The 21,616-nt window shown below is 36.8% G+C and overlaps 1 long non-coding RNA gene across 1 annotated transcript; it reads right to left on the reverse strand.

Moving 5' to 3' along the window:
• Positions 1-2,342: 2,342 nt before the first annotated feature.
• LOC141286483 (uncharacterized) lies at positions 2,343-4,699 on the reverse strand. The gene is made up of 4 exons (XR_012339265.1): positions 3,941-4,699; positions 3,586-3,671; positions 3,218-3,307; positions 2,343-2,425 (listed from the first exon to the last, which is right to left on the reverse strand). It is a non-coding gene; the product is annotated as an uncharacterized lncRNA (long non-coding RNA).
• Between the last annotated feature and the right edge of the window lie 16,917 nt (positions 4,700-21,616).

The following is a 21,616-nucleotide window of genomic DNA, read 5'->3' on the forward strand; positions in this document are numbered from 1 at the left end:
AAATATGATGACAACATTGTGAGTGACACATTTTCTGAAATATCTGGAACTATTATCTGGAAAAATATGTACTTACTTATCTATCATTTATCTATTGATCTATCCGTTCAAAAGTTTGGTGTCAGAAGTTTTTAGAAAAAAAATGCAACAAAAGCAGTTTAAATTGATCAAATATTTAAAAAAAAGAATGAGTAATTGTTCTCTTTCTTTTGTTGATTTATTAACAATAACGGCACAGACGACAGCACCTAAATTAGACTGCTGTCCCTTTAAAACTGACATGGTGTGCTTTCACGATCGGCCATAATGGCGGCACTGAACGTAAACAATGCCACTGCATATTTTGCTCATTATTGCTGCTGAAAATGGTCAATTATTGTCATGTTTTGGTGTGTACTAATCGGTCAGACTGGGAAAAACATTTAGAGTACTATAGACAAAAGTTATAACAAATCAAGGAGAAGAGTGCAAAAAACAAGAACAAGAGGCAAATTTCCAGGGCAAGAATCTTTACAATTTTCGTATTCGTTTCCTATCATTTCCTATCCGGTCAGACAGGTGAAATATTAGGCTAATATCTTAATACTGCTTGTCAAACTATTGCGCCCTTTCCTGATTAATAAGTTCTTCTCTATATGATTTAGCAGCTTCCACATGTTTGTTCCATGGTTTAGACAGCATAAATTAGCAGAACAACGCATTCAGTAGTACATTTACAGTGCAATCCATTCTGTCGTTTACATCATCGTATCGCCGATATGGCCACACATCCGGGTAACTGACTAAATCATGACCTGCAAAGTGCAAACCCTCTATATACTGGTACACACATCCGATGCTCTTCCAACAGTTCACAAGATGTAAGCAAGTGTGTTTATGTAAATACTAGTCAAAACGGACGATTTGACATAATTTTGAGAAATTCATTCCATAGTCGTGCACTGTTTGAAAGGCACTTTTCTGTGTGTGGGATTCGGCCATGTGCACTCAGAAACTTTTTTGCGTTGTTGTGCTTTTTAAATGTACACTGTAAAAAGTTTGCTGTAAATTTTACAGTAACTTACTGGCAGCTGGATGCCAGTAAGTTACTGTAAAAATGTTTACAGTATTAATACTGTAAGTGCATTTACAGTACTAAAAGGTCTTTACTGTAATTTCATTTACAGTATTTTTACTGTAATTTCATTTACAGTATTTTTACTGTAATTTCATATACATTATTTTTACTGTAATTTAATTTACAGTGTTTTTACTGTATCTTCAATTACAGTATTTTTACTGTATTTTCAATTACAGTATCAGTACTATAGAGTTTATTTTCATTTATTTTAAACATTTTTTACCTGTAAAAACAATCCAATTAACCTACAGCACTGTAATTCAAGATTTTTACCACCCCAACCCCATAAAAATCACAATAACTCATAAGCATTAGTTCTGATAATATTCTTTTTAATTGTTGAACATTTTCTTTTTAAAAGTACAGAGACTTTGTATCATGGCAAACATACACATACTGAAAAGCAAAAATAAGTAAGTACACTACCAGTCATAAGTTTTTGAACACTAAGATTTTTTTAAAGAATTCTCTTCTGCTTACCAAGCCTGCATTAATTTGATCCAAATTTAATTTATTCCTTTGATCAAAGCTGAATTTTCAGCATCATTACTCGTCTTCAGTATCACATGATCCTTCAGAAATCATTCTAGTATGCTGATAAACATTATTTAATTTTTAGATTTTTCAGGATTCTTTGATGAATAGAAAGATATTATTTAGCAAGGATGATTTAAATTGATCAAAAGTGATAATAAAGACATTCATAATGTTACAAACTATTTCTGTTTCAGATAAATGCTGTTTATCTGAACTTTCTATTCATCAAAGAAACCTGAAAAAAAAAATTATTTTAGCATTATAATAATTTCAGCAACATCATAATAATAGTTTTTGAGCAGAAAATCAAATTATTAGAATGATTTCTGAAGGATCATGTGACTGCAGTAATGATGCTAAAAATTAAGGTTTGATCACAGCAATAAATTACATTTTAAAATATATTCAAAAAGAAAACAGTTATTTTAAATAATAAAAATGGTTCAAAAGTGTACTGTGTTTGCTGTACTTTGGATCAAATGAATGCAGGCTTAGTGAGCAGAAGAGACCTTCTTTAAAAACATTTAAAATCTTACTGTTCAAAAGCTTTGTCTGTTAGTGTAAATAAAATAAAATCATACAGTAAAAATGTGTTTGTGTTGTGTTAAATTTTAGTAGTTTTGAGTCAAAGTTGACAAGCTCTCTGATGAGAAACGGCAGAATGGGATTCAGGCTGATGCTTGCTGTTTGCACCCTCTTTCCAGAAGTCCATCTGATCTGTGACTGTCAATGCATTTGCTGCCACAAAGGTTGACTGTCTGAACAAACCTGCAAGCACAAGAAAAACAGTATTTAAAGAATTTGCCTCAACTGTCAAACTTGGTGCTGTATGCATTTAAAAAAAAATGATATACTACATACGAACGCAGTAGTAAGAAAAAAAACTGAAGAAACTTTTTCTTGAAATTTTTTATAAAGAATTTTATGAATGGGTCAGTAAGTCACTGATTCTAGGTGTTTAAAAAAGGTAAATTCATTCAGTAATGAAACACTGCTGTGTGCAGAGATGCACAACATGGCTTTGTTAAGAACCGTTTTTACTAAATGGAGCAAAAAGACAATACTTTCTTCATGATTTAAATCACTTAATATTACATTCTTGTTTATTGAATTTTGTTGCCCTGACACTCAAAAGTCTGCCACAGACCATGCTAAATGCTAACCAATCTGTTCATATAAACATTCTAAACGTGTGTTTCCTAGAAAGTCTGTGCATATAATAAGCCTACTATGATTAAAAATCTCTAATTGTTGCTTTACAGTAACAATAATGTAAATTGACAGACGGTAAGATTGCTATTATGAATTTAAAGGTTACAGTAAGTTAAAGATACCTGAAGCAGCTGCATTTTGCTGTTTAAATGCTGGTTTAATAGAAATAATTTTAATGTGCATGCAAACTCAATCTTGATGTGACAAGACATGGTAATAAAAAACATTCCCCGGAAATAAATACCTTTCAAATGTGTACTTTAAATACAATATAACTTGCTTAGGATAAAAGCATCTGAAAAATGCATGAATGTAAATGCAATGTAAAACAAAAATGTTTTGGGTTACCTGATTCTGCATGTCTGTAAAATGGACAGCTGGCTGTATGATGATTCTGCCCCTGATGGTCAGCATCCAGTTAGTGCTTGGAGAAATCTCCTGTAACAGACAGTGTCACAACACCCTTTTAGTGTTACTATAGTTTATGATCAGAAAAGACAACTACTGTACAGTAATAAAATCTACATTTTTAATAAAATAAACATTTATAATATTTATTAGCAAAACTTGTTATATTAATATATTGCTAGCCCGTTACTCTCTTTAAAAGGTTAACCTGTTCTGCAAGTCAGTGGAGAACAGCAGCCTGTGGCTAATTTGGCTAATTTAGTAACGTTAACATTAACTTAGTTAAATTGATGAAAGGGGAAGCTCACCTGTTGTTTGCACCGCGACGACGGCAATCACCAGAAAAGACTCTAATACACCTCCGATGCAGACGACATGACCACGAGACCACAAACTTGAAAATAAAACACAAAAGATGCAGTTAACCGCGGTGTTCAGTTTTACCTCAGTGTTTCATGTTAGCGCGCTGTTTATGTCACGTCTGTCACTGAAGGGACCGTCTATAAAGTTACATACGACATTCATACACACATTTCTTACTTAAACATCATTTGAAGAGAATTACCTTGCCAGCTATAAAGAGGCAGCGTTTAAAAGATATTATGCTGCTCTGTGACTAACGTTAAGTTTGTCAACTTCGGCTTACTGACATTATTAGCTTACCAGTTCATTATCGTCGATACTATGGCAGTCATTCACAGAAGAAGATCCAAAATACACCTCCGCGCTCCGACGTTACAGACGACATCCAGACCAGAAACTTGAAAATGACAAGCAAAAGAAGGGCTTGAAAATACAGTTTAAAATCTCCACAGAAACAGTGGTGTTGCTTAACGCACTTTACCTCAGTATTTCACCTCAGTTTGCTGTTAAGCTTGAGTAAGGGCTCGTCAGACGAACTAACTTGCATTAAAGGGCAGCCGAATATACAAACGTGTTTCTCAGTTTAAATAAAGTTTATTTCGACTAATATAGGTCACCTTAATTTACTCACCAGTCCATGTTTTCACCGTTATGGCGGCGCCCCGGCCGCCAGTCAGAAAAAAAAGGCTACCGACATGAAAAACACGATGAATATTGTTAGTTTGCTGTTAACAAGTGAAAACAAATTAAAATTGTTCAGTTTTTCATAAAACAGAAATAATATACTAACCTTTTTGTCGAGTTATTGATGCAACATTTCTCTTTTGTCCTTTTTACCGCCACTTCCTCTCAACAGGAGAAAAAAAAAATCTCCCTTGCCATTGGTCAATTTTTCGCGGGCAAGTTCACTACTGTAAACGGATTTACAGTAGTGGAGAATTACAGTAGTGATCATATATTTTCCCATAATCCTTTGCAGTTTACAGTAAAATACTGTATATACATTTTACAGTATCTTACTGTAGATATTACAGTAAAATACTGTTCAAATTACAAAAATCGGTTACAGTGTATCCATGTTTGCTCTTCTCTTACTTTCCAGATGCTTAGATTTTTTTTTGCATTTTATGAGATGTGCAGCAAGTGTATGCAAACTTTTGATTAGTGTTACAGTTCAAATGTTAGCATCTACCCTGCCTTCCAGGAGATTCTTTCTGACTGGATCCCTTCCCAATCATCCCTCCCTAGCAATGTCGCCTCATTTTTATTAATTGACAAAAATGTCAACAGATTTCCATCATTTTCGACATTGTTTTTATTTCATTATCGTCTCGTTTTCGTCTATGAAAATTTTTTTGTTGACATAAATATATTGGTGAAAATGGTTCGTCAATTAAATAAAAGGGTTCGCCAAAAAAAAAATTCTAACATTTATTACTCGCCCTCATGTTGTCCCATAAGACCATAAGACCGTTTGTCTTAGGAACACAGATGAAGATATTTTGAGCTGTCTGACTCTCCATAGACAGCAAGATACCACCACGTTCAAGGCCCAGTAAGGTACCAAGAACATTGACAAAATAGTCCATTTGACATCAATGGTTCAATCATAATTTAATGAAGCTACGAGAATACTTTTGTGTGCAAAAAAAGTAAAAATAATGACTTTATTTTGGAGAGTATCACAACGCATGCGCATGCTTTCCTCTCATGTAAACAACACAAGTTGCTGACTTAAAATGTGTTGTGATACTGTCCAAAAATGGCGCTAGGCTGACACAGAGGAGAAGAATTGTTAAATAAAGTACACAAAAAGTATTAGCATAGCTTCATTAAAATTACGATTGAACCATGGACGCTTTTGTCAATGTTCTTGGTACCCTTATTGGCCTTGAACATGTCAGTTGTGTTGTTGTCTATGCAGGGTCAGAAAGCTCTTGGATTTCATCAAAAATATCTTAATTTGAGTTCCGAAGACGAACAAAGGTCTTATGGGTTTGGAACAACATGGGGGTAGTGAGTAATTAATGACAGGATTTTTCTTTAACACTGGTCCATAGGTGGTTATCTACTAATTGTCAATTTCTAGCTCAGATCTCCTTCCCTCCCTCAGTACTCAATTTGAGAATTGCAACTAAGTGGTAGTTTGTAGATAAACAAGGATAACTTTACCTTGCTGAATACACTTGTTTAGTTGCTTAGTTGTTCTTGGTTAACACAATTCCGGCAGCCCATGCTGTGTGAGTGTTAAAGGAGGAAAGATGTAGGAACACGTCAGTGCCTCTGTGTGCCCTAAGGCTGATAAGTCTCTCAGTGATTAATTTGCTCTCCTTTTCCCATGAGCACTCTTAATTATGCACTGCTTTTCCAGTCTGGATGACACACACTCCACAAGCGTCCTTTGATGTGAAACTCCAAAGTGTTTCATGACACAACCCTGCTCAAGAAAATGACAGTTGAAGATAAAGAAAATACAAAACAAAACAAAACAACAAAAACCTAAGCCAAAAGCACTCAATACTCAAAGCAAATAAGAAAATGCCAAAACCAATATTGTAGGATGAAAACCAAAAACAGTATTCATTATAGAAAAAACATTTAGTACTGAATGTGATTTTAAAAACTCTGGCCATGTGGTTCGCATAGCTTGTAATGTTGCTTTTTATTTGGTTTAAGGAACGGGTAACCCAAAAATGAAAATTTGCTGAAAATTAGCTCACCCTAAGATATCCAAGATGTAGATGAGTTTGCTTCTTCATCGAAACAGATTTGGACAAATTTAGCTTTACATCACTTGCTCAACAATGGATCCTCTGCAGTAAATGGGCTGATAAAAACATCACAATCCACAAGACTCCAGTCCATCAATTAACATCTTGTGAAGCAAAAAGCTGCATGTTTGTAATAAACTAGGCCATCACCAAGATGTTTTTAACTACAAACTATTGTTTTTGCCAGTAAAAACGTTCTCATCTGATTTAGGAGACAAATATGCACAGACCAAGCACCGTTTACATGCGAAAAGAGTGCAAAACCATTCTGAAGCAAATATGTTGGTGGATTTTGACGTTAGATGACGACAGGGATGAACTTTTTCAGTGGAAGCGTTAGTATAGACTTCTATTTTATCCAGAAGTGACAGTTTAAAGTTAAAATGCCTTAATAATAGATTTGTAAGATTGTTTCTTACAAACATGCAGCTATTTGCTTCATAAGAAATTGGAGTCATGTTGTGGATTATTGTGTTTTTTCAGCAAATTGTCATTTTTGGGTAACCTATTCCTTTAATTTCATGACCTGAAGCTATATGTGACTCTGGACCACAAAACCAATCATACGTTATATTTTTAGCAATAGCCAACAATACATTTTATGGGTCAAAATTATAAATTTTTCTTTCATGCCAAAAATCATTAGGATATTAAGTAAAGATCATGTTTCATGAAGATATTTTGAACATTTCCTACCGTAAATATATTAAAACTTAATTTTTTAAAATAGTAATAGTAAGAACTTTATTTGGACAACTTTTAAAGACAATTTTCTCAATATTTCCATCAATATATAAAAAAAAAAAAAATATATATATATATATATATATATATATATATATATACACAGTATGTCACAAAAGTGAGTACACCCCTCACATTTCAGGGACAATACTATAGAAATGAAACTTGGATATATTTTAGAGTAGTCAATGTGCAGCTTGTATAGCAGTATAGAAGTATTGTCCCCTGAGAATTACTCAACATACAGCCATATTTGTCAAAATAGCTGGCAACAAAAGTGAGTACACCCTAAGTGAACTTGTCCAAAGTATCAATATATTGTGTTAGCACCATTGTTATCTGGCACTGCCTTAATCATCCTGGGCATGGAATTGGCCAGAGCTGCACAGGTTGTTGCTGGGATCCTCTTCCACTCCTCACAGAGCTGCTAGACGTTAGACACATGGTGCTTCTCCACCTTACGCTTGAGGATGCCTTAATATACTTAATAGGGTTCAGGTCTGAGGCCACCCCATCACCTTCAGCTTCCTTAGCAAGGGAGTTGTCATCTTGGTGGTGTGTTTTCTTGGTATTCCTCACCAGGGCATCGCCACACATGCTGGACACCATCTCAGCCAAACAAGTTTATCTAATTGTGTCTTCAGACCACAAGACATGGTTCCAGTAATACATGCTCTTGGACAGGTTGTCTTCAGCAAACTGTTTGCAGGCTTTCTTGTGAGCCAGATCATATAAGGCTTCTTTCTGGGACGACACCTATGCAAACCGACTTGTTGCAGTGTGCGTCTGAGCACTGACAAGCTGACCTTCTACTTCTGCAAGCTTTAAAGCAATGCTGGCAGCACTTCGTTGATCCACCCTTGCAAGGCCTGTTCCGAATGGAACTCATCTTGGAAAACCCCTGTATGACCCTGACCCCTGTAGTTTACCTATGTTTCAGGGTGTTACTAAACCTTTAATAGCCTTGGCCATCTTTGTGGAGACCAACAATTCTAATTCTCAAATCCTCAGAGAGTTTTTTGCCATGAGATGCCATGTTGAACATCCAGTGGTCAGTATGAGAGAATTTTAACTGCTCTAATAAAAGATACACAACTTTGTATGGTCCTGTCAAGCAGACAAAAACATAAAAATGATAAATAGGACATGTGGCTTTGCTTGGTTAAACAACATACTGCTGTTATCACTTAGGGTGTACTCACTTTTGTTGCCAGCTATTTTGACAATAATGGCTGTATGTTGAGTTATTTTCAGAGGACAGTAAATCTATACTGCTATACAAGCTGCACATTGACTACTCTAAAATATATCCAAGTTTTATTTCTATAGTATTGTCCCTTGAGAAGATTTACTAAAATGGTTGCTGAAATGTGAGGGGTATACTCACTTTTGTGAGATACTGTGTGTATGTGTATATATATATATATATATATATATATATATATATATATATATATATGAAATCAAATAAATGTTATGTAAATACATCAGAATAAGCAGTTACTTAGGAATTTCATAAAACCATTATGAATTAGTCATATTAGTCCTGCTTACTGCATTTTTGCTGTCTGCCTGTAGCTTGTGCACATATCTATTATGTTAGATTATATATTATAACATTTCATTTATATAATGTCATTATATAAAGAGACAAATAGGGAAAGATGATGAGCCTTAACTTTGGTTTTTCTACCTCCACTTTAACCCGTGTTAGAAATGGAGGCTGTGGTTAGATGCGAGCAAGTTATTTTTAGTTGCTGTGCTGACTCTAGTTTGCACATTATTCAGGGTGCAGGTAGGAGGAGATGATAATGGTGCCATTTGTGTCAGCGGCTTTATTAGGAGCCATAAAGGGAACCAGGGGGCAGGGCGACTCTGTAGCGTGTTTATCAGAGAGGTGAGAGTAAAAGCGCAGCGAACTCCATCTCCCCAGCTGCCATTTTCTTCACCTGAGCAAACGACTGAATTGAGCTTGATTGCAGGTGGCTTATTAGGGGGTAAGGGAGCATCAAACCGAAGCAAGTCAAACACGTATGCAAGATGCAGAGAAAATTATCTATTACAGATACAATCATATAATTTTTCAATCAAATAATATTGAGCTAACTTGGCACAGAATTTAAAGGGGAAAAAATGCAAATGCAATTTTTCATCATCATATTACAAAACTTGTGTGAGCTTCTTTCATCTGTAAAACAAAATGAGATTTGGTGCTGAGGGTTTAAAACCACAAAAAGATGCAAAAGTATCATTAAAGTAGTCCACGTCGCTTTGGTCATACAATAGAGAAAATACGTATAAACATAGTTGAATTAATGATTCACAAATTAATTAGAAAATCAAATGTTTATCACACTACCTTGGACCCCTAAGTGAGTGCAAGTTTGTGTTTTAATTAGAGTGATTATTGGTTGAACTGTGTTTGAGTAATTGGTTAGACTGGTCTCTGTGGACTTGGGCACAAACAAGGACAAAGAAAAAAGAGGGAAAACGAGAGGGATGTATGCACAGTGTGGCCTTCACTTGCACTGCATGCAAATATTGTAGAGCTGATTCATCACACAATAAAACCTGAAAATGAAAGGGTATAAAAGAAAAACGAACAACTACCATACTCTACAGCCAAAAGGACAATGTGTTCTATTCAGAATTGAATGACAAATCCTTTTAACTCTTAAATATGAATTGAAGTAGCAAAGAAAGCAGAATAATCGACATTCATATTTGAATTTAAGGAAAACTGAATGAAATACAAATGCATGTACATGTATTATATAATTTTCTAATACGATAAGAACACTTGTGGTTATAGCTCAATGAATATGTCATTATTTACGTTGGTACTGTTACCAGAAAACAACAAGCATTAGGCATTGTGTTGTATTGTATGTCAAAATCAAAACCTGTGACTTTTTTAAGAGAACTCTAATCAAAACTGTAAATCAATACTTTAGGGTCTTTATGAAAAAATCTGCAAAATACTTTGGGTAAAAAATATTCAACGGTCATGTAAAACACCCTTTTTACCTAGTCAAAAACTGCTCTGTTTACAGTAATCCGTTTTGGTGCATGTCTTTTTAAATGCTGATGAGCTACTGCTCACCTCACCCTTCTCTTCTGCTTTTTTCGGTGGCGTGTTACCATCAAAAACAAAACTAACATACTGTGAGAAGACTCTTATGTTCACTTTTACATCTAACTACAAAACACCTGCATTGCTTATGAGACATTGTTGTCACTACAGCTGCTCGAGCATGTAGAAAATGGAGGACAGCTTACAACTAGCTAATAAGGGACAGTCCATCAGTGGCCATGAACGGGGCTTGAGCAATATGAGTGAATGGATTTTATCATATCAAGGTGGTTGTGTTCACATACTGCCAAGACACATTTATAGGCAAACCCCCTTCTAAAAGTGTATTTTGCATCCGATGTTCCATTTAAAGAGGTCATTGTTAATGCATGACAGCTTTCAGGTTCTAGTTCAGATTTAGTGTTTTTCATTTATATTTCCTTTTGTTGTGCAACCACATGAGCAACAAAGGACAGTCAATAAGAGCAATATGAGCAAATAATTACTGATCTTGGGACTAGCCAGGAGTCACAATGAATGAATAGTCCTGGGGCCTCATTTATAAAACTTTCTTACGCACTGATTTGATCTTAGAGTGTTCGGACGATCAAATCCACGTCAAAGTACAGATTTATAAAAACCGTCTTTGACGTGGAAAAGTACTCATCTCCACGTCAGATTCCAGCTTGGCGTACGACCGTTTCCTTGTGGTAATGCCTGGTATTGCAGATAGTTCAGCCTCACTATAATTTGATTTCTTGCGCTCCTTTTTACTTGCCATTGTCAGAGTTTTTGCTTTAGGAATGAGCTCATTTTATATGTTAATTAATTAAGTAGGGGCGTTTCGACGGTGGAACATTCAGCTGCACACAATTCCACGATCATTTGTGATTTATAACCGAATGACTGGCGTACGCATGGATTTCCTGGTTCGTTCGTTTTCGCTCTTACGATCAAATCAGAAAAGTTCTTAGATAAAATCAAGGATGGTTTTTACGCAAGTCTTTATAAATGAGGCCCCTGGACATAAACTGTAAATACTTTCTTTCTATACATACACATACAGGACACGTATAGTAATGGTAATGGAGCCACTGATAAGTGTAAAATAGCTCATTATTCTGTCCTGACAACTATTTTCAGCATGTATTAACTTGAGTACAGAGATCTCTGAATACTCTGAATGGCTCTTGTTACACAAAAGGACAGTGACAGAAATGAGATTTGATTTTTGTTCAGAAAGAGAGAAAGTACTTATTTTTCATGCAGCAGGTATTTTATACTTGGGGACAATGATTATAAGCTAGAAATAGGTTTGTCTTCTTAAGTCAGCGTGCATTTTGTAAGGAACGAAGGAAAGATCTGAGAACGAGCTCTGAGATTTGAGATCTTACACATGACACTGACAATTTTTTTTTTTTTTTTTTTTTGGAAACTAAAGAACTTTTGGAGTCTGAGCACAGCAGTTGAGCAAGAGCTCAGGGCCTCATTTAAAAGCTATATTTCGTCAAATGTGTTTAAGATGAATGAAAGAATATGGTTGCTCTTTAGGTTTGGTCATGTTTTGCTCTGGATCAATTCCTGCTTAAGAGCCATGGTAATTCACACCGGAGGCTGAATTTGAGAAGTTTAGTTGTGCCTTGCAGAAGTATGTGTGCACTGGTATGGAAGAAATCTATTCAATGCTGCATAACATGTGAAAGGTCTGTGGCTTTGGCAGTGTTTCTGTTAAAATATACTATAGTGGGAGTGTCTTATGTATGGTTTATTGTTTCTTTCAATACACACTGTTAACCTAGCCACAATATAGGTACAATAAAAACAGAAAACATGCAAACTGCTTTTTAAATCTGAATATAGTAATATGTAACTTTATAATTTAAGATTCTCCAAACTACACATTTTGCTGCCAAATGGAATCTTTCATCATTGACGGCAAAACAAAATAACAATCACGCTACATATGATACTGCAAAACATACAATTGACATATGATGCATTTACAAGCAACATATAATATATACAACAGTTTTTTTTTATTATAACATAGTAGAGGTTTTAGCGTGACCAGATTTTGTTTTGCATGAAAGGTTTATTTTATAAAATACAACTAATGCTTGAATTTGAATTTAGGTAGTACATGATGCAGAATTAAAATATAAAGAAGTAGAATAAAAAAAAATATTCATTCAAAGATATTCATCTCTCTTTTGAAAGATGGAAAAAAACTTTCAAAGTTTAAAGGTTTATTTCTTAACAGACTGACAAACAGAGGGACAAAATGGTAGCATGACACATGGTTAGAAAGAGTGACAGATGGATAGAAAGAGCTAAAGATAGAAGGAATAAAACAAATAGATATAAAGAATGCGATAGATTGATGGATGGATAGATAGACTTACAGAACGATAGATAGATAGATAGATAGATAGATAGATAGATAGATAGATAGATAGATAGATAGATAGATAGATAGATAGATAGATAGATAGATAGATAGACAGATAGACAGATAGACAGACAGACAGACAGACAGACAGAGAACGATAGACAAAGATAGAACAATAGATAAATGATCGATTGAACGATAGATAGATAGACTGGCAGATAGAATGATAGTTAGAACGACAGACAGAGACAGACAGACAGATATATAGACAGATATATAGACAGATAGATAGATAGATAGATAGATAGATAGATAGATAGATAGATAGATAGATAGATAGATAGATAGATAGATAGATAGATAGATAGATAGATAGATAGATAGATAGATAGATAGATAGATAGATAGATAGATGAACGATCGATTGAACAATAGATAGACAGGCAGATAGAATGATAGATAGAATGATAGACAGACAGACAGAGAACGATAGACAGACAGATATATAGACAGAAAGATAGAACAATAGATAGATGAACGATCGATTGAATGATAGACAGATAGAATGATAGATAGAATGATAGATAGAATGAGACAGAACGATAAATAGAACAATGATAGACAGACATATAGAACGATAGATACTGTAGACAGAGAGAATGATAGATAGACAGAATGATAGACAGGCAGACAGAACGAAAGATAGAACAATATATGGATAGATGGATGGAACAATCAGACAGACAGAACGATAGAAAGAATGATAGATAGACAGATAGACAGACAGACAGACAGATAGATAGATAGATACAAACTAACCCCCCCCCCCCACACACACACACACACACCACCACCCCCACCCCTACCCCTACAAACATATTTTATTACGTTTTATCACCATCATGACTTCAACACAGTAACTAGAACTCAATAACACAAAGTTGATAGATTAAAAAAAAAACTATCAAAACTGATTGGCTAACAGGCAGCTAACGCTATTTTTCTCCTACACGTGTCGGTGTTTTTTTATTCTTTCATGTTTACTGAAGGCAAATCTGAATGATGCACCATTTTAACTTTAATCAACAAGGAATTGATCATGATGACACCCTTACCTTAATGCAGAAAACTGAGAAAAGTCGCTGATCCAATGCTGAGTCTGCTGCAGGCAGCTCACGTGCATGAGTGTTAAAGGGATAGTTCACCCCAAAATTTAAATGTGATGTTTATCTGCTTACCCCCAGGGCATCCAAGATCTAGGTGACTTTGTTTTTTCAGCAGAACACAAAGATTTTTTAGCTAAAACCAGTGCAGTCTGTCAGCCATATAATGGGAGTGGATGGGCACCAGACCTTTAAAAGTAAAAAAAAAAAAACATGCACAGACAAATCCAAATTACACCCTGTGACTCGTGACGATACATTGACACGAAACGATCGGTTTTTGTGAGAAACTGAACAGTATTTATATCATTTTTACCTCTGATACACCACCACGTCCATCTCTCCTGAGCACGAGCTCAGCATCCGACTCGTTACATGTGAACGCGCTCTGGCGTAGTATGCGCAAACGCCGGAAGTGATCTGTCGCATGTATACAACACTCATTGTTTACACAGTGCACAGAGATTGTGGGTATAGCGGCTATTCAAAATGGTAATTACTTGCGCTTATCCTGATTGTTCAAACCGATTTAAAAGTAAAAGATTACGCAATGATGTCACAACGTGGTATCCCGCCTACAGAAATTCAATTCATTAGCTGGAGCCGTGCCATTGGCGTGCGTTATATAGGGTTCAAACACACGCAGAGTTGCGGCTGATGTAAACACTAATATTGACTAGTGACCATCTGTGGACGCGTCGGAGTCGCGCCATAGATGTGCAGTGTGTGGTAAGACATTCATTCATCATACAGTGTAGATAGCTTCACTAGCCTTATGGTTTCGGGCATGCAAATAATAAATACATTAGCACAATAATGACAATAGCATGTACCTGCGATCTCGCAGGTTGACGATAGGACCAACAATAGCGTTTAATTTACTTACCCTTCATGCATCCTAGGTGTATATGACTTCCTTCTTTCAGACGAATGCATTCAGAGTTACATTTAAAATAATCCTAGCTCTCGCAAGCTTTAGAACTGAACAAGTGTTTTTCTCCATCAGTCCAAAACAAGTCGATCCATAATAAAAAAGTGCCTCACATGGCTCCGGGGCGGTCGGTAAAAGCCTCCTTTAGCGATCCGATGTGTTTTTGTAAGAAAAATATACATATTTAAAACGTAAGAATTATTTCAATCTAGTTTGCTGCTTTGGGAAGGGGCGCAGCAGGGCGGAACGCGGTCTATGCTGTTTGCCAATCACAACGCAGGTGGACTTCTGACCAATCACATTACATTTGGTTTTTCAGAAGGCAGAACCCGGAAATAATCAAGCCGTTTGTGCCAGCCTGGGGAGAAAGCTATTGTAATGTAAATTATGTGACAAATAATGCGTTTTTCGAACAACTAAGCATGACAGCATGTTCAAGTACACCCCTAAAACAAAATAAAGACTTTATAAAGGAGCATAATAGGACCCCTTTAAAGGTCTGGTGCCCATTGATAGATAGATAGATAGATAGACAGATAGACAGATAGAACGATAGAACGATAGAACGATATATAGAACAATAGATACATAGACAGACAGATAGAATGATCGATAGAACGATAGATACATAGATAGACAGACAGATAGAACGATATATAGAACAATAGATACATAGACAGACAGATAGAATGATCGATAGAACGATAGATACATAGATAGACAGACAGATAGAACGATATATAGAACGATAGATAGACAGACAGACGGTTCTTTCTGCAGGTATTACAGACCTTAGTGGACATGTACCGTCAGTCTGGGCATTAAAATGTCGGGCAAATTAATAACTCATGAAGGGAAGCTGGTAAGCAGAGTTCTGAGGGCGATGACCGCGACCATCTGGCGGATCTATTTTATCAACCCGCGAATGATACATTTTACAAGCTTTAAATTTACGTTATGCTGATGCACGTCGCACCTCATTTACAACAAGGGCATTTGAGCGATGAATCAAACCCGAGCGCTGGCTGCAGTACTCATTGAGCAGATCCTCCAGCCAGCGCCAGGTAGGGAACAAGCACGGGCAGGTCAGTGCGATGGGCGCAGAGTGTCTTAAATGGCATAGGGAAAAAACATGGCCCATTAATTTTCATATTACATATCAGCTTTACTGGAACTGCTTTTGTCCTTAGCGATAAAAGACTTGATATCAAAGTTATGGCTTCTGTGTGGTCTCACTTTCTCAAACACACACTCTCTCAAATTCTTTTTTCTCTCCCTCTCTCTCCCTACAGATTAAATGCCATTAACACACAGCCAATTATGGTTGGAAAGTTGTGAACGAGTCTTCACGCACAGGCCGGTATTTGCCCCAACCTGCCTGCCCATCCCCACCAGTTTATCCGAGCACCACGCAAGGGCTTATGTGTTTGTGCTGAGTCCAAGACACTTAACAACATCAACACTTTTTCCATTCACTTAAAAACAGAACAAATTATCTTGACAATGCAAAAACACCTTGGCTAATTTTAACACAGTTGAGCTCAAAAATATCATGCAAGACTAATATAAATCAAATTCAAGGTTTCCACACACACACACACACACAAACAGAGAATCATAGCAAGGTGTTTTAAATTCAGTTTCAGATCTAGCATTTGAGGCTGACTGCAGGTGAGTATCAGGGGAAGGGAAAGGTGAAGGAGAAGATGAGAAGAAAGAGCCCTAGATGAGACAGAGTGACCTTGATGTTCTTGGAGGGGGATCCCGTCCACACCCAGCTCATAAATTCAAGGCTGGGGCCTCCAGATAGTTTTGATGATCAATAAAACATAATTGAATTTCTTCATAGATTTTACTAAATGTGTTATAAAACCCAATGGAAACAGTAAATTCCTGATTTAAATGCAAGTCAGTGACACATACACTAAATGAATCTTCCAAAGTAGCGAAAAAATTCTCACTCTTGATATTTTTGATTATTAAAAGTTGCTGAACCTGGATATTGATTTTCCTTCACGATACTTAAAGCTGCTATAAGCAATTTCACACAAAATGCTACTACCACTGAAACAGATGATGTGTGAAATCTCTTGTGACGGCCCTATAAACAGAAAAAAAAGTGTTTTAGAAAACTTCAGAAAGCTTACCAATCATATATGCTCTGTGCCTGTCAATCATTTTGTGCATTAGGGATTGCTGGCATGTATTTGTAGACTTGGAATGTGTAGCAATAGCTCAAAATGGTAGAACATGGCACTAGCAACTCAAAGGTCATAGGTTCGATTCCTAGGGAAAGCAAGAAGTGATCAAATGTATGCCTTAAATGCAATGCAAGTCACTTTAGATAAAAGCATCTGCCAAATGTGTTGATATCTACCTGATCTCATGACGAAAACCTACCAGTGGGAATACGAAATACGTACCAATAAGTACATATCACTGCAGTTTACAACAGAAATGAACGCTAAAGGCGGTAAAACGGAGCACTTGTAATCGTTTTCATACGCAGTTATGATTACAGCTTCATGTTTCGCTTTCTGGATGTAACAAGCTTGCTCGGTAGCTCAGGCAGCACAGAGTTGGATTCAGGACGCAGAATTATTGTGTACAAATGCTGTGAAAAACATGGCTCGCAATGAAAGATGAAAGACTGAAAAACAAGCTAAAACGGCATGCTTGCGATTGCGTTTTTACCTCACTTTTGTTCATACTATCAGGTAGGTTTAGGTGTAGTGCAGATGGTACGTTATTTTAAAACGTCACGGAGCATTAGAGTAATAGCGCCACTCAACGGACATTTCAATTCAGAACTGCGGTGACACGTACAAAACCAACATCAAGTTCATCTGTTCCGGAGAAAAAACAAACACTCTTTCAGCGCCACTTAGTGGACATTCCACATCGAATATGTAACATAACATACATGGCGGTACGTATTTCACATCTTGCAAAAAAGTTTTCACAGGTATGTTTTCATCATGAGATCAGGTTGGTTAATGTAATGTGTCATATTTGGAACAACTTGACTGAAAATATTAAGCCGTTTCTTTAATGTAATTGATTTTAATGCAATGTGATTGATTTTTCACTAAGCCCAACCTTAAAGGGATAGTTCAGCAAAAAAATAAAATTCTAAAATGTATTACTCGCCCTCATATCGTTTCAAGACCTTTGTTCATCTTCAGAATTCAAATTAAGATATTTTTGATGAAGCATTCTGACCCCGCACAAACAGCAACGCAACTGACACATTCAAGGCCCAGAAAGGTAGTAAGGACTTTAAAATAGTCCATGTGACATCAGTGGTTCAACCGTAATGTTATGAAGCTATGAGAATACTTTTTGTGGTAAAATGTTGTAGCTGGTTCACTTAAAGTGTGGCTTATGGTATGTAGAGAGAACACAAGTGGCACTTCTGCTTACACTAATGTTATCAGTTGCAATCCCTTTTAAATGAGGCTTTTCTCAGTTTACTGTGATAAGCATTTTTCCTGGTTCTGATCTGCAACGTCTGCAGTTTTTAATCATGCTACTGCATAATTTCACAATTTCTTTAATGAAAAAGACAGATAAACTATTTTACTACTTGAAGATAGAGTGACCATAAGTCTTCTTTTCCCCAGACGTTTCCTGGCTAGGATTTCTAAATGGCTTAAAATGTCTGAGTTTTGGCTTTATCATGTTGTTTTTTTATACTTTCTGACTGAAAAGTACCAAAGTGACCCGTAGCGCTCAAGCATTGTAGGCTACATAATCAACCAATTATGCAACCTGATCTCATGATGAAAACGTACCTGTGGGAACTTTTTCGCAAGACAATATGTACCAGTAAATAAATATCACTGCAGTTTCCAACTGAAATGTCCACTTAGTGGAGCTAAAAGGGTATTTGTTTTTTTTTTCCCCAGAACAGTTTTGTACATGTATGTATTATGTGGCGTTGGTTTTGTATGCTTCACCACAGTTCAAACTTGAAGTGGCGCTATATCTCTAATGTTCCGTGACTTTTTAAAATAACGTACCATCTGCACTACACCTAAACCTATCTGATAGTATGAACAAAAGCAAATGTGAGGTAAAAACGCAAACGCAAGCATGCCGTTTTAGCTTGTTTTTTAATCTCTCATCTTTTACCTCTTTCATCGTCAGTCATGTTTTTCACGAGATTCGTACTCAAGGATTTCACATCCTAAGTCCAATTTCGTGCTAGCAAAACATATGGAGCTGTAATCATAACTGCATACAAAAACGGTTACAAGTGCTCACTGTTTTACCGCCTCTAGAGTTAATTTCTGTTGGAAATTGCGGTGATATGTACTTATTAGTACATATTTCGCATCTTGCAAAAAAGTTTCCACAGGTACATTTTCGTCATGAAATCAGGTAGCAATTATGCCACGCAGAAGGTGGGATCTACAGAGAACGGTCATGCAAATACCAAAAAAACAAAGCCAAAATTCAGACAATTTTAGACAATTTAGAAATCCCGACCAGGACAAGACAGGGAAAAAGAACGTATGACCACCCTACATGAATGGAATTAACTGAATATCACACTATTCACAGAAATCTCCAGGTCATTACTACTGTATGTACGGCTTTGTCTGAGTCAGCAACCATAACAAAAGTGGGCGGAGCTTAAAAATGAAATAGTCAATTACCTGTCTTGTAAAGAAAAAGAATCTGGCAAAAAAACTGTTGCATAACAGTTCTTTTTCCTTTCACTACAATCTGCTGATTCCACACACTGGGCCGCAATGTTTTTTTACGAGAACGGTGTTGTGTTCAAAAACTAGAAATATCAGTCAACTCCCCTCCCCAACCCCGACAGCGAGAAAGAGGAAAACAGCTCTGGAAATCACATCTGACAGAATTTGCTGACGGAACACAGCGATCAGAGACAGTAACTACGTCTGCGTGTGGCGGCATGCTTTGTGTTTGCTTGCATGCTTGAGCGTGGGTTGAGACGCGCCTTAATGAAGCACCCCTGTGGGACAGACATCCTTCAGAAGTGGCAGCTGTCTGTGTGTCATTAAAAAAAAAAAAGTCAGTGGAGGCAAGAGGAAATTAGCCTGAGGTCAACATCCTCCCCACGCACACACGTTTGCGGACCAATGACGCGCTGTGATGGAGAGTTAACGAGGCGGCTTAGCATGAGTTTTACCTTCACTCTTTGAACCTCCAGAGAAAAACTCTGATGTGAGGCTTAGCAACCAAACACCTCTGCTAGACAAACGCCTGCTTTTGAACTCCACAGCAGCCCAGAGTCACCTTGGAGTAACGTATCTGAAGTCTAAAGGGTCAAACTAGAATAATTTTACATAGTTCAGTCCATACTTTGATGGTGCTATGTGGGTTTACAGTAAATGATACATTCAAAAAACCCTGTCATTTATAGATCAGAGAGCTTTCTGACCCTGCATAGACAGCAACGCAACTACCACATTCAAGACCCAAAAAGGTCGTAAGGACATCCTTCAAATAGTCCATGTGATATAAGTGGTTCAGCCGTGATGTCATAAAGCTACAAGAATATTTTTCTGTGCGCAAAGAAAACGAAAATAACTTTATTCAATTTCTTCTCTTCCAACTATATTACTGTTTTACTGTATTTTTGATCAGATAAATGTAACTTTTGTTGTACATCAGAGAATTCTTTCTACTAAAGGTTAATTTAGTCAACTTCTAGAAGTGTGCTAGCATATAAGTGGCTTTAGTGCTAATATACATAGGATAAAAGCCACAAGGAGTAATCTGTGAAATGTACCTTGAACTGGGCCGCTCACGATTTGTGGGATGCAGAACATGTCCGATTACAGTAAGCACACACGCAGATAGCAGCCTGACAGTCAATTAAATGAGTGAGATTTCCTTCCGCTTGCTCTCCAGGAGACATAATTGCTATCTAACAGCCTAGACCTTGGCACTCAGCTCTACCGGAGTGGGTTTAATGGTGTTATTCAAGACGAGAGCTGACATTCCTTCACACCTGGATTTTAAATTATCAAGGAGATGGCCATGTCGCTCGTAGACGAGGAAAAATTACTGCATTTGTGTTTGCTCAAGTGCACTTACCTCAAGACAGAAGATTAACATTACATGAGATACATAGAATGTATCTTTCAAGAGTACTAGAGTTTTATATGCAGAGATTGCAATGTTGTAAATGTACATACCAGGTGTAATTTTAGGCCTTTTTGTTGAAACGTTTGGCAACAGCTAAAGAGAGGATTCACAGTGAATACCCAGCTAACAGGGAACATTCTGTCAAGGTTATGAACAAACATTATTCCAGTAATTATTTCCAGAAAAGGAAAAGAGCAGCATGAACATACTGCACAACATTGCCTTTGTTTTCAATGCAGATTCCAGATCTCTCAAAGCCCAGCTGTGAAGGCTGTGTTCCAGTTTTTGCCGAGCTGGATATACCGGGAGCATGAATTTAAAAAAATATTAATAAGAATATCAAATCATCTCATCTTTGCCACAGGGGAGAGATTACTCCCTTTTATTCTTGCATGAAATGCATCAAATTCTCAATTGAATTAAACCCCTGTGGCATTCCATGGTATTCTAGAAAATTCTAGAAGCCAGAGTTCTAGAGCTTGCATCTGGGCGAGTGGGGTTGTTCCGGTTGGCAGAACGCAGGCTGCTCACCCGCTCCCCAGACGCCTGTCCCACCCCCTCTAGAGGTCCAGAGGCGGCCTGCACTGCACCAGGAATTACCACAGCCGGGGGCGGCTGGGCGTCTAGAGGACAAGCTTTCAAAGCTTCTCGCCATCAAAGAGGGAGCTAATTCATTCAAAACCACAGTGTGAAGAAGAGAAGAGAGAGAGGGGAATTGAGTTTGCATGGCAGGTTCAATTTTACTGGCATTTTTTAGCTGAATTCTAATGAGTTGTTTA

Source organism: Garra rufa, chromosome 15 (genome assembly GCF_049309525.1).
Source record: "Garra rufa chromosome 15, GarRuf1.0, whole genome shotgun sequence".
NCBI lineage: Eukaryota > Metazoa > Chordata > Actinopteri > Cypriniformes > Cyprinidae > Garra > Garra rufa.